The sequence below is a fragment of the Pteropus medius genome, unplaced genomic scaffold, assembly GCF_902729225.1.
Source record: "Pteropus medius unplaced genomic scaffold, Ma_sr-lr_union100, whole genome shotgun sequence".
Classification (NCBI taxonomy): Eukaryota; Metazoa; Chordata; class Mammalia; order Chiroptera; family Pteropodidae; genus Pteropus; species Pteropus medius.
Window position 1 is genome coordinate 1,294,052 of NW_024342539.1, and position 19,872 is coordinate 1,313,923.

A 19,872-nucleotide genomic window follows, 5' to 3' on the forward strand; every position below is an offset into this window, starting at 1 on the left:
TTTGTTGTTGTTGTTGTTTCCTTTCTATATTACCATCCACCTACTGAAGATAGACCATCAACCATTCTGGGGATATCACTACTAAATGTTCCATACATTTGGTGCAAAATATCATATGAAGAAGGAAGATCCATGATGGCTCCTATACAAAATAGCAAGACCTGTCAGAGTTGTCATGTGGTTATGTGAATGGCCTCTGCACAGACTCTTCTGAGTCAGAATTAAAGAACCAAAGTTTGCAAACAGTTTGCTTTTTATATATATTAGAGACGATTCCAGGTTATCCCTTTGATAATGTAATTCCAACATGGGAGAGAAAAGGGTAGAATTATACTGTTGTACCAGAAACTACAAATACCTTATCTAAACCACAGCTCCTAATTCAAGTGCCCTGGAGGCATAGCATATCTATAAACATCATCCCTCATCTGTGTTGTAGGAGGAAATGGTTAGGAGCCCAAGGGCTTATGATGTCATTTCTTCTCTTTCTTTTCATTTTTCTTCATCTCCTCCTGTTTGTTCTTTTCCTCTTTCCTCTTTTGGCACTTGCATTGGGTTGCCATCCACAGCTGTTCTAAGATCAGTTCAATACAATTTGTGTTTAATGAGAATATTTACACATGTGTTATTATCCCAATGTCTCGAATGTCCTCTTTCCCAGTCCCACTCATCTTGTTCCCAGGTTTTCTTATCTGCCCCTATACTACTAGACTGGGAGCACCTTGAGGAAAGGAAACAAATCTCAATTTTTTTTGTTTGTATCTCCTGGCTTCATAATATAATAGTTGCTCAATATATCTTAAATGAAAGTTAATGAATGAAGGCATTAATGAATGAATAAATAGGAGGTAATGAGAGATGAAAAGAAGCCTTCAACACTATCTGTGATAGTTTATTTAAAAATTCTGAAACAAACGTCAAAATATTAACATTTTCTAAGGGTGCTGGATATATAAGTATACATTATTTTATTCTCCATACTATTTTTTCATGTTTGAAAATTTTTACAATATTTCAAAATCAAGATGAGTGATGGAGGTGATGGCAGTATGACAAAAATGCCTTTCCTTAAGAATCTCAATTTATTTAGGGAATTGTTCCAAGTACACAAGATTGCAGAAGTCTATTGGAGTGTACATTTTTAGGAGCTGACTGGCTAGATATAAAGAAAGCAGTAAATAACTCTGAAACTAGAAAAGCAGGAGTTGACACTATTTGTCTAGTTTGCAGGGTAGCCTAGGAATCGGCAAATAGCACTTTGGGTATTTTTAAGCATATATCCAACCTCATTGAAATATGAAATATGGTCAAGAAAAACTGAATGGATCTAGACATCATAGTACTGGCCAGCTAAATACCTGGGATTTGGTAGAAATTCTGTAGAGAACTGTGGCATAATATCTGTTTGACCTTTCTAGTCAAATCTCCTCTTCCTCTTCTCCATCCTACTTTCCTGGAAGGTAGACCTGTAAGGACCACATCAGTGGATGCTCATGACTTCTGGCTTCTAATTGGGTTCAGCTAGAAGTCAAAGGGAAGGGAGAAGAAGAAGGTAGTCATGTTGCTTAATCCCTTTGTTCCCTTCCTGTAAAGTTGCCTCCAGTTGGTTATGTCCCTTAACTGAAAGTCATTGCACCCCTCTCATAAGAATGGTAACTCTACATGACTTTGTACTTCTCTTTCTCTCTCTGTCTCTGTCTCTTGGGTCCAGTAACCATCTTTTCTCCTCGTCCCTTTGGGCCTGGGTATTAAGAGTTCATTGAAAGAGGTAAAATATTTGTACTCAGAAAACTACATAAGATATTGAAGAAAGAAACTAAAAAAGATACAGATAAATGAAAGCACATTCCATGGTCATGAGTAGGAAGAATTAACATTGTTAAAATGTCTATACTACCCAAAGCAATCTACAGATTCAGTGCAATCCCTATTAAAATACCAATGGCATTTTTCACAGAACTAGAACAAATAATTCTAAAATTTATGTGGAACCACAAAAGACCCTAAATAGCCAAAGCAATCTTGAGAGAAGAACAAAGTTGGAGGTATCATGCATGCTATCAAACTGTACTACAGGGTTATAGCAATCAAAACAGCATGGTACTGGCATAAAAACAGACAAACAGATCAATGGAACAGAACAGAGAACCCAGAAATAAACCCGCATCTGTATGGTCAATTAATCTATGACAAAGAAGGCAAGAATATACAGTGGGGTAAAGACAGTCTATTCAACAAATAGTATCGGGAAAGCTAAACCACATTCTTACACCATGCAAACTCAAAATGGATTAAAGACTTAAGTGTAGGAACCAAAACCATAAAACTCCTAAAAGAGTTTTACTATCCTAGAGATAGTAAACTCTCTGACACTGCTCTTAGTAATATTTTTTTTCTCCTCGGGCAAGGGAAACAAAAACAAAAATAAATGGGATCACATCAGACTAAAGAGATTTTGCACAGTGAAGGAAACCATTAAGAAAATGAAAAAATGACCTACTGAATAGAGGAAGATATTCACTGATGATACATCAATACCCAAAATATATAAGGAACTCATACAACTTAACACCAAAAAAAAAGTAATAATTAACAAATAGAGGGCCTGAATAGACATTTCTCCAAAGAAGGCATACAGATGGCCAATATGTATATGAAAAGATGTTCAATGCCACTAATCGTCAGAGATATTCAAATTAAAACTCCAGTGAGATATCACCTCACACCTGTCAGAATAGGCATCGTCAATAAATCAACAAAAGTGTTGGTGAGAATGTGGTAAAAAGAAAACCCTCCTGCACTGCTGCTGGGATTGCAAGTTGGTGCAGCCACTATGGAGGTTTCCCAAAAAATAAAAAATAGAACTGCTCTATGACCTAGCAGTTCCACTTCTGGGTATTTATCTGAAGAAATCCAAAACACTAATTTGAAAAGATATATGCATCTCTATGTTCATTGCAGTGTTATTTACAATAGCCAAATTATGGTAGCAACATAAGTGCCCATCAACAGCTGATTAGATAAAGAAGAAGTGGTACATATGTACCATGGACTATTACTCAGCCATAAAAAAGAATGAAATATTACCATTTACGACAACATGGGTGGACTTATAGGGTATTATGCTAAGTGAAATAAGTCATACAGAGAAAGATAAATACCATATGATTTCATTTATATGTGGAATCTAAACAAAATAAATGAACAAATGCAACAGAAACTAACTTACAGATACAGGGAACGAAATGATGGTTGCAAGATGGAAGGGGAGTTGTTGAGGTGGGTGAAAAAGGGGAAGAGATTAAGATATATGTATTGCCAGATATAAAAACAGACACAGTGATGTAATGTACAGCACAGGGAATATAGTCAATAATACTGTAATAACTATGTATGGTGTCGGGTTCTAGACATCAGAGTGATCACTTCATAAGTTGTGTAAATGTCTAATCACTGTGTTGTACGCCTGAAACTAATAGAATATTGTTTGTCAACTGTAATTGAAAAAACTAAAATATATATTTTTTAAAGTATTGAGAATCACCAAATGCCAGCATACATACACCTTTGAAAACAGTCCTTTTGTATAAAACACCCCAAATTAGCCTCTTCTGAGTGTGCCATCTGTTTCCTGTTGGGACTCTGATTGATCAAGGGCCTGACCTCGATATCCAAGTTTTAACTCCTCACCGGTAGTTCACACACAGGCCTCTGTCCTTCACTTAGCAGATACCTAAATAGAACTTTAGAGAATTACCTTTAAATACTAAACTCTTACCTATACTTGGTGTCTTCAGCTCTTTTTCAGTTCTTTCATCCTTTCTTTCTTGCATGAAAGTATAGAAACAGGAATAGTAAATGACTACAAAACACTTGAAAACATATTGTCAGCATGAAATAAATAATTACAATCATCCTTTAATAAATTCCACCTTTTGATCGCTTTTGTTTACTTTGTGATCTTCATATATTATTATGTTAATATGTGTAAATCATAATTAGAGGGGAAAATCTAAACAGTCAATCTATCATGTAATGATGAAAAGGGAATGTGTGTTATTTATTAATTTGAAATATTATGGAAAGCAACAATGGAAAGTGTCTGAGATAATGTTCCTGGACCTGGCCAGAGATGTCTGGTGATATCCAAAATTCTTTAAGGCCTTCGCACATACCATTCTCACTGCCTGGAATACTCTCCCTCTCTCTCCCACTCTTCATCTAGCTAATTCCTATTTATCCCTCAGCATTCTACTTTAATGTCACAACCTAGCTTTCCCCGACAGAACTCAGTTTTTTTTCTTCATACAAGTATATATTTGCATGTTCGTTGTTCAATGTGTTTGTCATCCAATGTCCATCTCACACAGTGCCTATCAGTATTAGGAGACCAATCCATAATCATGAAATAAATGATGCACGAAGGTCTTAGGAAGAACCATTGAATTTATGAATTGCAACTTCATTTATACTACTGTTATTAAAGATGAATTATTTGCTTGCCTAAGTTTAAGAAGATACCTCAGTTAGGGCTATTGGATACTGTTTTCTAAATAAAATGAATGTATTTATATATTTACTGTAGATTTCCATTTGATGAATCATATTTTGTTCCAGGAAGCCAAAAGTTCAGCCAAAATCTTGCCATAAATAGTCTTAAAAAAATAAGTCCTTTTTTAAAGTTACCAATGCCTAGCTTTGTAATTAGATATTCTAGGAGATACCTACTCTTTCGGCCTGTACACTTTCCTTTTCCCCTTCTTTAGGTTATGGAACCAAGGACCACCACATATGGCCTCTCAAGAGTTGTGTGCTGTACAACTCCAGGAGGTCTTATTCACATAGACCATAACATGAATGAGAGTTACAAATCTGTGCAACATGGTGACCCTGACATACATAACTTTTTTAGCAAACTCCTTATCTACCTAGATAATCCAACACATGGGTCTGCTCCCTTGCCACAGAAGTAGACATGTGATCCAAGTCAGTCAGACAACGATTTCTAGAAATCATCATTGATTATTGTAGATCCACACGCATGACCTGAAGAAACCACTCAGCACCCTTTAGGAGAATTATGTGAATGGTAGGAGAGAAAGAATCTATCCTGAGATTTCTAATACTAAGAAGCATGAACGGCTAGAGCTGCTAGACTTTGCCACATAACAATAAAAGTCTACCTTCAAATGAAGTCAACATAGAGGAAGCAGAACTGAAAGAAGGAGAAAAGGAGACAGATTCTTGATGATAGGGGTTGATCCCCATGTTCATCTTCTGCTTAGGAGAGTTTGAGTTGGATCTTTGTCTCTTCAACCTCAAGAGTCCTGGCTAAAAGTGGTGCTCAAGCAAAACCAGAAATCAGGAGCTTGGAACTTGCTTTCTGCTCAACAGAAAACTGAATACTTTGACAGTGATGATATCATTTTTCTGTCCACAGCCCTCCAATGGCTTCTCATCTTACCCAGAGAAAAAGCTAACTGTCTATTCATGGCCAATAGGCCCTTACATTGTCTGGCTTTATTCCCTCCCACTTTCCCCCATTTGCTCCCTATGTATCAGGAACCCTAACCTTGATTACCCTTGCAAAACACACTTCCACCAGAGGGTATTTGCACTTGCTGTTCCCTCTGCCTCATATATGCTTTCCCTGGTTACCTGCTTGACTTAGTTCTCTGTCCATATGTGAACTTCCCTCATCACCTCACCTAAAATCTTACTTTCCCTGTCTGTATTAGTTTCCTATGGCTGCTTTAACAAAATACCACCATAGGTTGGCTTACACAACAGAAATATCGTCTCATAGTATTAGAGGCTAGAAGTCTGAGATGAAGGTGTTAGCAGAGTTGGTTGTTCTAAAGGCTGTGAGGGAGAATATGTTTCATGCCTCTCACCAGCTTCTGGTTGGTTTCCTGTCCATCTTTGGTATTCCTTGGCTTGTAGAAGCATCATCCAGATCTCTGCCTTTATGTTCACATGGAGTTCTCCCTGTGTGTGTGTGTGTCTGTCTCTGTGTCCAAATTTCTTCTTTTTATAAAGACACCAGTCATATTGGATTAAGGCCCACCCTAATGAGCTTCTCTTGACTATTTCCAAGTAAGGTTATATTCACAGGTACTGGGACTTCCAACATTTCTTGGGGACACAATTCTCCATAACACTCCCCTTATGCAGTCTTATTTTTCTTTGTAGTATGTATCACTATCTGACATACTATAAACTTATGTTTTCACCGATTTAATGTCTCTCTCTCCCCCAACTAGGATGTAAGTTCCATGAACATGTAGATATAATATTCAAATATGTGTTAAATGAGTGAATGCTAAACAAGAAAATAGACTATCCTATTTTAAAATATTTTTAAAAGCTTTGCATATTTATTACTGAACCAACCTACTAGTGCAGAAGCATATTATACAAAGAAGAAAATTATTTTTCCAATAATTTCTCAATAAAACATGCCAAACTGTCCAGATAGTAGTAATTTTCTCAGTACTTCAGTAAGATCCAAGCAACCTGGATACAGCAGAAATATGTGTGCCATCTCATGTGTGATTTCTTACAGTCCCAGTTTGGTTCTTCTCCATTGTCTCCTCTTGGAGTTGTACCTAATTTTATTACCAGTTTTCATCCGAATCCATTGGGGAATGGGCCAATTCTGCTTTTGTTTCTTGGCCAGGAACCACTTGATCCTGAAAGTCTTGTGAGAAGTCTCAACGTAGCCCTGTTGTCAGTCAGCTGGCAGAGACCATAGGCCCCGGGAAGCCACCCTGGAGCCAATGGTTACGGATGGACTTACCATGGCAAGTAAGACTCCCCTATTTTAAAATATTAAAGCCCGAAATTTCCACTTGCATAGTCAAATATTTTTGAAGAAAGTAAGTCTTCTCAGATGTCTTTAATGTATACTCAGAGTCTAAAGACTCACTGGAAATCTATTTGAAATCTCTATCACGAAATAACAAATACCATTCCTTTGAAAATAGAACAGTGGATAGAAACACTGAGGAAGAATGGAGTTTGGGAGTGGCAGGTTGAGAAGGGGACATGTGAGAAGTGGTAAAAGTTGAGCGAGGTTAAGAGTGGTCGAGCTCTGGCAAAATCTACGTGTAGTGATTCTTGTTGCCTGACTTCATGATAAAAGTATACCAGTGGCCTTCAGTGGGGTTACATTGTTTTTATTACCCATTAAAAAACATTTTTAATGTGCAAACAAATTTTGCCTTTTGAATATATACAGATATTAGAAGTTACCCCTCTGGCATTTATCGAGATACATTATCTATGTGTAACTTTATCACGTTGTATTATCATTATCTGTCTTTCATCTGATGTCCCCATTAGAATATGAGCAGAGGGACAGGGGGCTGTGTCTTTGCTAGCCCACAGGCAGTCAAAAAACAAGTGGTAATTTAAAAGAAAATATTTGCAGCACACACACACAAAAGAGTTACAATCCCTTTACCTAAGGCTTTTACAAATCAATAAGAAGACAAATGACCCAGTGGATCAAAGAAAGTACAGATGCTGTATAAACACATGAAAAAGTGCCCAATCTTGCCAGTAGCCAGGAAAATGCAAATTAAAATTATAACAAAATTGAATTTTTGTCCAACTGCTTGGCAAAGGGAAAAGATTGATAACTTCCAGGTTGGTGAGAGTGTGAATAATCAGACACTCTCATACTTTTGGGTATGGGACAGTGTATGGAACTATATGTTCAAATTCAAAATACACTGACATTTTGACCTAAAAGTCCTATATTTGAAAAATTTATCATGTAAAAAAAAGCAGCCCTTAAAATGATACATACCAATAAGGCACCAGAATTTCAGTATAGGAAAGACACGGGTACCCATTTTTAACAAATCAAGAATATGGTATTTTACAGAATAAGAAGAACTTGAGGGGTTATGAGAGTGAAAGGGGAGACTCTCCTAGAAATGTAATGAAAGTGAGGCTAGCAGGTGGCACTGGAAGCCCTGAAGTTTCTCTGATGCTCCATCAGGGTTTATTCCCCATCTGGAGCAGCGTAATTGGCTGAACGTCCAGCTTACAGCTCCTTGAGGACCTGCAGAGGGCCTGCTCTTTCTGGGGCAGCCCCTAGCAACGACTGGGCAGGTGGTGGATAGGCCCAGACATTTCTGCCAGATAGAGGACTCCTTCACCATACAAGCTGGGCTCAGAGTGCCCCTCGTTTTGGCAAAGCCTTTGTCCAGTCTTCCTGGGTCGGATGGCTCCCCCTGCCCAAGTGGGCTTCCCTCCCCTTTGTCTTCATAGTTTTTACTCCCCCAGGAACCTGTCCACCCCTTCCCTGCCTTAGCACCTGCTCCACAGAGAGCCCAATTGGGACGGCTAAAGACTCCTCATTTGCAACTACCAAATTTTCACACTAGTGGGAATTTTTGAAAGACTCCAAAAGGAACTATTTCTCATTTTACTTTCAAGTTCCGGAATTAAAGCTGAATAATTGCCAGTTTGTTTTCTGCCCTGCAGTCACCGTTTAACTTTAGATGATGACTAGCTTTGTGTAAGCAAACAATTACAAATTTCCTCCATTTTTCTTTTTTGTTGTTACAGAGGTATGAAAGAAATTATGAGGAGTGGGGGAGCCTGCAAATATAACTATAAAACTTTCAAACTTTAAAATTAAGAGCAGTAGTCTTAATTTTAGAAAAAGAAAGGTTAGTGCGGTTTATTCTTATTAAAGCCCTTCACTTTGCATCGGAGCATTTGTCCATAGAGCTCTTTAAAATTGTAATACAGATCTCCAGTTACAAAAGCGAACAAACAAGGAAAACCTTTGCAACTGTCTTAGCAAAAACAGTAACATTCCAAATAATTATAACTTGGGTATGCATTATTCAGAATTACTGTAGTCCCAGGTTGTTAACACCCACCTAGATAAACTAATGTTTAAGTTATTAGGCTAAAGATAAAGTTCGATCTTTAGGATCTAGTATTTTTTTCAATTGGATAGACCTTTCTTTTCATTGTTTCCAACTTAGAAATTGTATTCCGTAAAAGAACAATTAAGTTTTCTTTTTCAGAAAAGCAACACAGAAGGCCACTTGGCCATTCTAGTCTATGTGTTGGGGAATTTACTAGCATATTAATTCAGTTCAGTATATTTTTGGGTGGAGGAGCATTCTGTATTTTGTTAAAGAGAAAAAATGACTTTAAAATTTATGAAGGGCCTTGAATTTAGGCTTTTGACATTACCTCCAAAGGAGGTTACACAAAGATATTTTGATGGGATTGAAAGAAAACACCCCTATCCAAATTTAAAATTAACAACCATGACTAAACTGCATCACCTTTAGTATACACTGGACTTTTAAAATTAAATCTTTTAATTATCTTCTGACTAGCACAACTGTTTCGTGTTGTAATTTTCTTGTATTAAAGGTATCAATTGTTGAAATGTAAACATGCAAAAAACACAATTTTTAAACCTCCTTTTAGTGTTAAAAGAATGTTTAATATACTGGAAACCTCAAAAATAATGGAGGCAGCCTGGATCTCTCAGCCTATGAAAAGCCCTGACATTATTTGTTTGGAATGCAAATATTTCCATGAGGTAGCAGGAATGTTTTCATGTAAGGAACTATAGACTAAGAAGTCTGAAAATAATGAAATTGTAGGAAAGAATGAATTGTATATTTCAAATGAAAACTCTGTGCATTCCTTTTTTCCCCTCTCTGTATTGGATTTTATGGACTTCAAGGAGTCTCGCTGTTCCAAAATGTTAATACCTATTTAAAATACACAATATATGTAACTTTAAAGCATGCTCTCTCAGTCTGAGATCACTTACTTGCCTTGGTAATGTGATAGAAATAGCATGTGTGTGAAGTTGTAAATGTTCAAGCAGAATAAACTACATGATGAACAAGGGTTCTTGGATACCCAAGGCCTGGAGTGCTAAAATAAAAGCTGAAATATAGATCCTTTTTCTCTTCTCCCCACAAAAAGCCATAAGTTTCTTTATGACAGAAACAGTACAAATCTCAAACCAAGCTGCAGTTACTGTTATGAAACACACACACACAAAAAGATCCTCATTTTTCGATGGTTAACTCCATAATAGCATTCACAATATCATTACTGTCATTCTTCAGAGCTCTACTGCCTCTGCTCTTGACACATTTGCTTGTGACATGACCAATTCTATGTCTTTAACTTCCACACCTAGTTCATCAACTTCTTCCTCTTTACTCTGCTCTGTGCAGTTGTGTTGTCTTCAATATTTGAGACAGCTTCACCTTGAACTTCGAGTTTCTCAGCAGCTGCTAGCTGTGCTTCCTGAGACAAATCTTCGATCTTGGCTTTCCCAAAAACTGTGCAGATATCTGAAGCTGGGCTCTTGTGGACATCTGGGTTTGTAATGACAAAGAGGATATTCTTAGATTTCCGGATAATGACCCGAGTAACCCCTGTAACCTGTCAGAGACCTAGTTTAAACACAGCCTTCCGTACCTTCTTTTCACGTGGCTCTGTTTTGCTTTACTGACTGGTTTTTCATTGATTTCAGCTGCTGCCGCCAGCAGGGCTAGTTGCGTGATTGCCTGTATGGAATCTTGTTCCTGGGGCCTGGTACTGCTTCATCACTGTCATATTCTGTTCCAGACCCTTTCTCAGGCTGGGGCTGGGACAGCTCCTGCCCTGTAACAGAGGTTTCTGTGGCTTCACCTGCATCTCGTGCAGTAAGCACAGAACCAAGATGGTGGCAGAAGGACAGCAGAGCCCACGGAGATTCTTTGAAAGACGAGTCTTACAGAGATGTTTTAAAGGAGAAAGGAGTGACAGTTAAAACGATAGTAAAGTTAACCTCTCATGAGTTAGAAGGGAGGTTTAATTCTGGGTAGCAGGTCAACAGAGGTCATTATCTGAATTATAAATATCTTCAAAGGGAACTTCTTCCTCTTGTCTGCCCAGTTCCCGCAACTGCACTGTCTCCCGGTGAAGCATTCATAGTTATTCCAGCAAACCCAGTACAGAATGTTGGGGACAACTATTTCATTCCTCTTAACAGACTGAAAGATGAAGCCAACTGAGCAGTTGGGGTGGGGAAATTATACCTTCGAGACTAATAGGAATTGGTATGATTAAAGGCATTTAGAGAAGAATGGGAGAAAAACTACAAAGGGCACCAAAGGTGAAAAGAGGGTTTGTGTCTGAATTCCACCTCTGCTACCAGATTAATGTATTCCTAATGGTCTTAACTCAAATACTTAAAATAAAAGCACCATAAAAGAGGAAGGCTGACATTATCAGCCTCACCCTGAGGAGCTCAGAGTTCTAAAAGTTAAAATATAATTTATTGAGTAATGATGGCACAAGTTGTAACTTTCTAGGATTCCACAAAGGCAGGTGGAAGGAAGATTTAAATATTCTCAATAGTATTCCAGGAAGGTGTATAACAGACACAGTAAACTAATGGCTTGTTTCATGATAAATGTACTTAAAAGGAGAACCTGGTGAATGGTCTATGATGTCTCTTGATCTTTGTGTCACAACTCAAGATGTCTGGCTTGGTGAGGATCTCTCTCAAGGTGGGTATGTGCTCTGCATATATAATCTCAAGTATTCCTCATAGCAGCACTAGTGGTTGGAGATTTTTACTCCTATTTCATAAAGGAAACTGACCTCAAAAAGAGATGTCAAGTTATTTGCCCAAGATTGGGTAGAAAAGTTGGGCTTTAGATCCATCTGACCCTAAAAATGATGCTATTTCTATAATATCATTATTTCATTCTTTTTATTATTTTAACTATTGCTTGCAAAATAATCTGACTTCCCCTTTCTTTAAGGGAAATCATCCAGGCTTAAACCTTGGAATATCTTTGAACTTTCTAATCAACCATTCCACAAATATTTACTGAGCACCTACTAAGAGCTAGGCATTTGGCTTAAAGAATGAATGAAATACAATGTCTATTCTCAGAGCATACAGTTCATACATGGAATCAGTTATTAAATCTCATAGAGTTCATTTATCATGCATCTATCCCCACCTTTCTTTTCTGAGTATCTCCTTTAGGCTCAGACCCTCGCTGCCTGCTGGTTGAACAATAGTCTTATAACTGATCTCTACTCATATTAGCTGGGGTCATAGGAGAACTACTCACAGAGTTTGGGCAAGGTGAAGAATCTTAAAAAGTGATGGGGAGACATCTAGAAACTAGCAACAGTGGGAAGCCACGAACATGCCTAGAGCCTAGGTGTTCTAGAGCTGCTGCCACTTAAGAGCTATAGTCTCTGAGGGAAGCAGCTAGGAACCTCTCTCCTCCTTCCTTCTCATCTTCTGGTGCCACACTCTGCTCAACTCAGAAGCTAGTCAGTCCTAGGTCTGTCATCTGCAGGGGTCAGCCACCACGTGCAGAGAAGTGGAGAATGGATCAAGTATGGGCAAATGGAGAATAACCAGCTATCTATTCATTCACTCAACAAATATGTGTAGCCTATGACAGGCATGGTGGCTGCAATAGTGAGGAAACATATCTTCACAGAGCTTACAGTTTGGGGGAAGCCACTGAGAAAAATTAAATAAAACACTAATAAGCTTCATTCGCTTGAAAGTAAGAGCTGAGAAAAAGAACTCAGTTCAACAAGAGTTTAATAAAGGAAACAGAATCAACTTTGGAATTCAGAGGAGTCTTCCCCAAGAAAGGGACAAGAGCTGAGAGTGAAGGAAGAGATTAGGGAGGAGAGGAAGAACTGGAGAGCACAGTTAAGCAGAGAGCAGCAGAGGGCAAAGTGCCTGCCTGTGGTAAGAGGAAGCAAGGCTCATCCCAGGAACAGAGAAGTGCAATGCAGAGGAACAGGGAGTGCTGGAAGGACGAGTGGCCTGAGCAAAGGTAGGCCTGAGTTATTAGGAGGAGCAAACAAGCTGATTGTGAAGCACTTAAAACAGTGCCTGGCACATAGTAAGCACTGTAGAAGGGTTTATTTAAATATAGACAAATACATAAAGTATCTAAGTATTGAACAGAGTTGGTTATAGGTGCCTGGAATTCAGAAGAGAGTTCTGTATTTTAGAATTGAGAGTCACTGGGATATAACTGATCCCATAGGGAAGAAAACAATGGCCTAGGGAGAGAGGTGGTTGAAAAGAAGAGAGGCCTTCTGGCCCAGTCTTGATATTTAATGGCCAGGTAGAGGAGATTGACTCATCAAAGGATATTGAAAAACGGCTAGAGAAAAACCACAATGAGATACCATCTCACATGTACTAGGATGACTGTTAGGCACTGACTCGTGTTACCCCAAAATTCACATGTTGAAGCCCTAACACCCAATGTGATTGTATTTGGAGATAGGGCCTTTAAGGAAGTAATTAAAGTTAGATGAATAAGGCGGGTGGGGGAGGAGGGGGAGCTGATGTTCTTTTAAGAAGAGGAAGAGAAACCAGAGATCGCTCTACCTGCACGCACAGAGGAAAGGCCATGCGAAGACATGGCAAGTAGTAGATCTGCAAGCCAGGAAGAGAGGTCTATTCTGAAACCAACCCTGCTGGCATCTCAGTATTGGACTTCCAGCCTCCAGAACTGTGAGAACATAAACTTCTGTTGTTTAAGCCACCCAGTCTGTCATTGTATTATGGCAGCCCAAGCAAACTAAGGCAATGGCTACCATTTAAAGAATGGAAAATAAAAAGTGTTGGTGATGATGTGGAGAAATTGGAACTTATCCCTAAACAAGAGGAAGAGAAGGATTGATGAGGGCAGTGGAAAGTTGAGGGGATTCACTTGTTTCTGTAAAGTGGGAAGTAAAGTCTACCAGGTGGATGTAGCAGGGAATTGACAAGGGAAGATAGAGGTTTAAAGAGTGGAAAAGGTTTGAAATTATGTGGGAAAGTGAACAGAGGAGTGAAGGCAGGTCGTCAGGCCTGCTGAGAGCTTGTTGAAAGATGGCCGTCTTGAATTTATCTTGCACTGCTCTGCCCTGGAGCATGACTTTCTCCAGCACAGCTCAGCTACTGGAGTCAGATAAGGAGAAAGCACAGAAAGAGGGCCTCGCCCTGGTCAGGCCCAATGGTATGGAGTTGAAAGTGCAGGAGAGTTTAAAGCTGAAGAGGCAGAGGCCACAGGGAGGTTTAAGGGGGCTCAGGGTTCTATAGGTGGGGGAGGAGTGGCAGGCAGTGTCAGGGGCTAAGAAGTACAGAGCATTGCTGTGTGCCACACTCACTTGTCAGGGGAGCTTTTTCAAAGTACAATTACAATCATGTTCCTCCCTTTGAACCCATCAGTTTAAGTATAGACAGAGCTTGCATTAAAAGCCTTCCCCACTAGGGCCCAGAGACACTGTTTAGATATATCTCCCAAACCTTCTCTATCCAAAACCTTCTCTGTTGTCTTCTGCTCCTTCTGTTCCTCTTGGTATTCCTACCTAGTGCTAAACCAGAATGGACCATAAGTATCTCCATTGCTTTCTCAATTTTGTGACATTGCTTATATATTTTGCTCCCTCAGGAATGCCCTCTCTGTGAAATAAATCACTCCTTTACCTGTGTTCTTATGGTACTTAATGCACATCTCCTTTATGGCCCTTGCCACATGTTGTGGTAATTTTTTGTTTACACTTGTAGGAGATATCTGTTGTATTTATCTGCTCAACATCCCTTCCCCCATGGCCCCTCCCTTTCTTTAGTAACAGATCCCCCTACAGTTAGAAAATTGCCCCTCCTTCACTCATCGTAGATCTGGTGTGGCTCCCGAATGTGGCTTCTGGACTGTCTGGCTATCACTATGGGCACATGACTCAAACCAGGCCAATCAGTGTGTCCGTTCAGGACTGTATACCTGGAACAGGAAAAGATCGCTCTTCTCTTAGGTCTACTAACTGAGATGATGCAAGTCAGTTGTCGGTGGTCACTTTCCACACCATGACTTCTAACCACTACCACACAGAGGAAGCCCTGGTGAAAGGGGAAAAAAGAGAAGACCGAAGCAGAGATCACGTTATTGACTTCTGAGATCCACTTAGGCTTAATGCCGCCTTCCCTCCTGCACCTCGCAATTGTACAAGCCATTCAAGTGCTCTTTTGCTTAAGCTGGCATGAGCTGGTTTTGTTTACTTGTCCTTGAAAGTGTCTCGGTGAAAACACTTGTCTCCTCTGCGAGACTCTTAAGTCCTTAACTAGACGCAGAGACTTTGCAGCCCAGCATCTAGTATAATGGGTACTCGATAATGTGAAATAAAATTTGAAATCCTAACAATCACTCCAGGTCCAATTCAAGTTTCATTTACTTCTATAATAATTTTACTGAAACCCCAAACCCATTAGGATCATTCTCAGACCCTAAAGCAATTGCCTGTGACTCCTGGTGGCACTGTATAGATTTCGCTTCTCATTTTAGTTGGTTATGTTCATGGCCAGATAATAAGTTGGATGCAAGGCTTAAGTCTGTGTGGTAGGTGTTCAATAGAAGTTAACTGTTCTAAATTGCATTCCTGTGTGCCAGTTGTGCAGAGGGGAAAAAAGATAGGTGAGATTCAGTTTCTGTTCTTAAGGTGTTTGCAGCATATGTTCAACAAGTTGTGAATTGCCTTAACCTGAATAGAAAATGAATACAGAAGAAAGTAATACATATCTCTTATGGAGAAACAAAGCTCTAGACTGACAGCAAAAGATTTTTTATCAGGAAGTGTCAAAAGAATGCGGAACAAGCTCAGAAACATTTTATAAACAGATCAGAAAACAAATATACTGGAAATATAAAACCCCTCATGAATAAAGTCAAAAGCATCATTTTCCTGAACATAATTTAGCAACTTTAGGAGTCACTAAATCCTCTTTTCCTTGTCTCCAAACTCCTTTCCAACTAAATAAGAGTAGGTTAATCCGATCCTCTGTGTATGTCCAACCCTGGGTAAACACAATGGCTATAAAATGCCCAGCTTCTCCAGAGAACACTCAGTGAAGCTCACGTTGTTCCAACTGTTCTCACTGTATGTTAAATATGGTGGGAGAACTTTGTTCAACTCTGAGGCCCCCGTAGCCACTCACAAAGAAACTTGGCATCTGCAGATTTTCTGGGAATATCTGTTGAATGAATGGTGAAGGACTCAAATCAGATCTTCTACCCGAAGGTGTGATCATATCCAAATTCCTCAGATTGTTTCCTTTTCAGTCCCCTTCAGAAGTTTCACTCCCTCCCTGGACAGCCAAACTGAAACAAAAGTTTATGCTAGAATCCTGGAATCTTCATCTAATCTCTGGCAGCCTTGGGGGAATCAGGCAAAAGCCATCCAGGCAGATATGCCCAAACTGATTATGTCATCTCAGCCCTAATAGCGTTGTTCAGTGTCTCTGGTCACCTGAAAGCTTTTCTGTTGCAGTTAAGATATGAAGAGATCAGCTAGCTAGCTGCTCAGTAGGATGTCATCTCAAAGTAGCATATCCAGGGTGAGGCACCAAAAGGATTAGATCCTCCACTTTTCTGGATCAGAAACTTGATTAGACCTACTCTCTCATGATAGGTGTATTAGTCAGGATTCTCCAGAGAAACAGAACCAACAGGATATATAGAGATATATAAGAGGAATTGGCTCATGTGGCTATGGAGGCCGAGAAGTCCTATAATATGCAAGCTGGAGAACCAGAAAAGCTGTTGGTGGAATTCTGAGTCCAGAGCCCTGAGAATGGGGGAGGGGGAGTGATGGCATAAGTCCCCATCTGAATCAGAAAGCATAAGAACCAGTATCCTCACTATCAAGGCAAGAAGAGGTGGATGTCTCAGCTCCAGCTGAGAGAGCAAATTCACATATCCTCCACCTTTTTATTCTATTCAGGCCTTCGACAGATTGGATGATGCCCACCACATTGGTGAAGGTGATCTTCTTTATTCAGCCTACAGACTCAAATGCTAATCTCTTCCAGAGGGCACTTCCAGAGTGCTCTCACATGCACACCCAGAAATAATGTTCTACCAGGTATCTGGGCATCCCTTAGCCCAGTCAGGTTGATACACAAAATTAGCTGTCATACTAGAGGCGATCAAACTCCAGGAAACTGAGTTGCACTCCTCCCAAAACACTTCCCAAAGGTCAGAGATTCAACTAACCTGAAATTCAGTCCTTCTGTCCTAATGAAATAAACACAGAAACTTTATACACAAAAAGGTAAGGGATTTTTTTTTTTTTTACTTAGAAAGAGGGAATAAATATATTATATTCTCTTACATAATTTAGATTTTTACATTAAATTATATTTTATAATAAAATATACCGACTTACTAATATTATGAATAATTCATCTATGTAAGGACTAATTGTTAGTTCTAAGGGTAGGGACTATGTTTGTTTTGCCACCATTACTGTACCCCCTCTAAGCAGCCTGCTCCCAGCACAAATTAATCGAAACTTATTATCAGGTACTGGTTGAAATATCAGAAGGGGTGTCTTTTATCAATCTATTCTAACTTTAGTAATTGGTCACAGTCAATATAAAATCCTCATTTCACAGGCAAGGTGGAAGGTTTTGCTTTGCGTTCCGGACCATCGGAGATCTTTTCACTACTATGAAACATTCACGTAGAGCCATAATTTCCCAACCTGCAGAATAATTACCTCTCCAAGTGTTTGACAGAATCAGTCTTAGTAAGATTATATTTGGCCCAGCACTAAAAGAAAATTAAGTTATTCGGTGAAAAATAAAAATTGCATTAAATGGGATGTTATTTTTCATGGGGAATTTTGTTTCGTTTTGCGCCTATAACGGTAATGTAAATATATTTCTTAACTCAAGGGTTGGTCGAAAACGGCAGAATCTTATCAGCACACCACACCTGCCACACCTGCAGGCTCTCCAGCCATATAACAAACCACTTTCAGTTCCACAGAATACCATGCCATTTTCTACTCTGGAGGACTTGGCATTTATTGTTCTCTTTTTCTAGAAATGCTGAAATGTACTTTTCCTTTTTGTCTACTGGGGGCCCCGAGCTTACTCTTCAAGATGTCGCTCAAATGCCTTGTCTATGAACCCTCCATGACCCTTCTGAGCAAAGCTAGATTCCCTCCTTTGTGCTTACACCTCCCCTTCTACCTGATTCATCACAGTACTATGCACTGGACAGTTGTCACTTCCACAGGTGGCTGCCTCTTCTACCAGTGTGGCTCCTGATAGCAGGGACTTTGTGGTCCTCTCCTTGATATTGCCAGGCCCCACATGATGCCTGTAGCACTCCATGCATGACTGTTAAATAACTACAGGGAGAAGCCTTTATATGAAGAAAGCAACTCTTTATGTGATGACCTATAATAGCATCTAAATTTGAGCATTCAAATTTTTCAGCAGTAAGTGAAAAACAGCAAGGTGAGGTACGGTAGATGCACAATATGCTGCCATTGTGTGTGTGTGTGTGCTTGATCACTGGGAATAGCTTTGGAAGAACACAAAGGAAACTGGTAACAGTGCTTGCCACCTGGGACAGGCTTAGGAAGGAGATTAAAATATCACTATCTGCGTCTTGATTTTTGTGCTATGTGCATGGGTTACCTATCACCAACGTTAATTAATATTCCTCCAAAATATTTTCGTAAGCAATGGATATAAGAAAGAAGATTTGTGGCTTCCATATATCCCATAATGTAGAAAGGCATAATTGTTTCCTATTGACTGATTTTTAAAAAGACCTTTACTGTCTATGAACCTTAAAGGAAACATAGACTTTTTCTGATTTACAGCAAAAAGGAGATGTGGCATCTCCTTCTAACCAGGAGAGCAGCCTGGGTATGAGAAGATGAGAGTGTATAGAATTGCAGTTTGTAAGACATAAGCAAATGTCCAGGCTTTATGGAAAACCACAGGTCATTGGGAAGGCCTGACTAATGAGCACTCTGCAGTTGTCAAAGAAGGCAATTGTAACAAAGGATAATGTAAGCTAATTTTGTAACCGTTTGGAGAACAAGATTCTTCTCTCTCCAGTCCTCTGGCTGGGCACTCCAAAGTCTTCACTTCATTAAAATATTCTTTTATATAATCCTAATTGTTAGAATTAAAAGAGCTGCTTATTACAGACCTGGGTTTCTATGGCAACAGTAAAATAAATGCCAAATTGTCTGAAGCATTGAGAAAAATAATATACAGTAATAATAGGCGGCCCTGTGAAACCTTTAATAAAACAACTCATTGAGAGTCAGCTACTGTACATGTTGTAACAAGAATGGCCGAGGAGATCTGCAAACTGAAAAACCCAGCAAAAAGTCACCGAAATGGTTTTGAGCCAAAAAAATATTTGTGGCTACTTTAGGATTATCATCAGGATGTTCAAAACATAGCTGTTAGTGAATGAAAAGATCATTTTCTCTTTCACATTATATGCTCAAATCTGTCTTGAATTTTCTCTCTCTCTCTAGCTTTGCTGCTTGCTAGAATCCTGGCCCAGAGTGATCTTGGCCCCAGGCCAGGGCCTGCCCTGTGGCTGCCTATGAAAGCACAGGGGACTTGCCCCTTCTGCTGCATCTTCCATGTTCCTCTCCTCGGAATGGAGGGTAAGCTCTAAGAAGGGAGCTCTGAGATGGGCCCTTCCTGATTCATGTTTTTGGACATAAGTTCTTTTTCGAAATTAGTTCTTGACTTACTGTAAAGCAAATGGCAAAATCTTTTGTATTAGTTTGCTGGGGCTGCCATAACAAAGTACCAGACACTGGTTGGCTTAAACAACAGAAATTTATTTTCTCACAATTCTGGAGGCCAGAAGCCCAAGATCAAGGTGTTGGCAGGGTTGGTTTCTTCTGAAGCCTCTCTCTTTGACTTTTAGATGGCAATTGTAGGGGAGGAGTAATTTCTCTCTACCCTCAGGGTTCTTTCAGCTGGTCTAATAAGCAAATAGACATGAGACAAATTAGAGAAAATAACATGGG

General features: G+C 39.4%; 1 pseudogene; it reads right to left on the minus strand.

Annotated features, from left to right (window-relative positions):
• Positions 1–10,061: 10,061 nt before the first annotated feature.
• LOC120605483 (nascent polypeptide-associated complex subunit alpha-like) lies at positions 10,062–10,971 on the minus strand (annotated as a pseudogene).
• Positions 10,972–19,872: the final 8,901 nt, after the last annotated feature.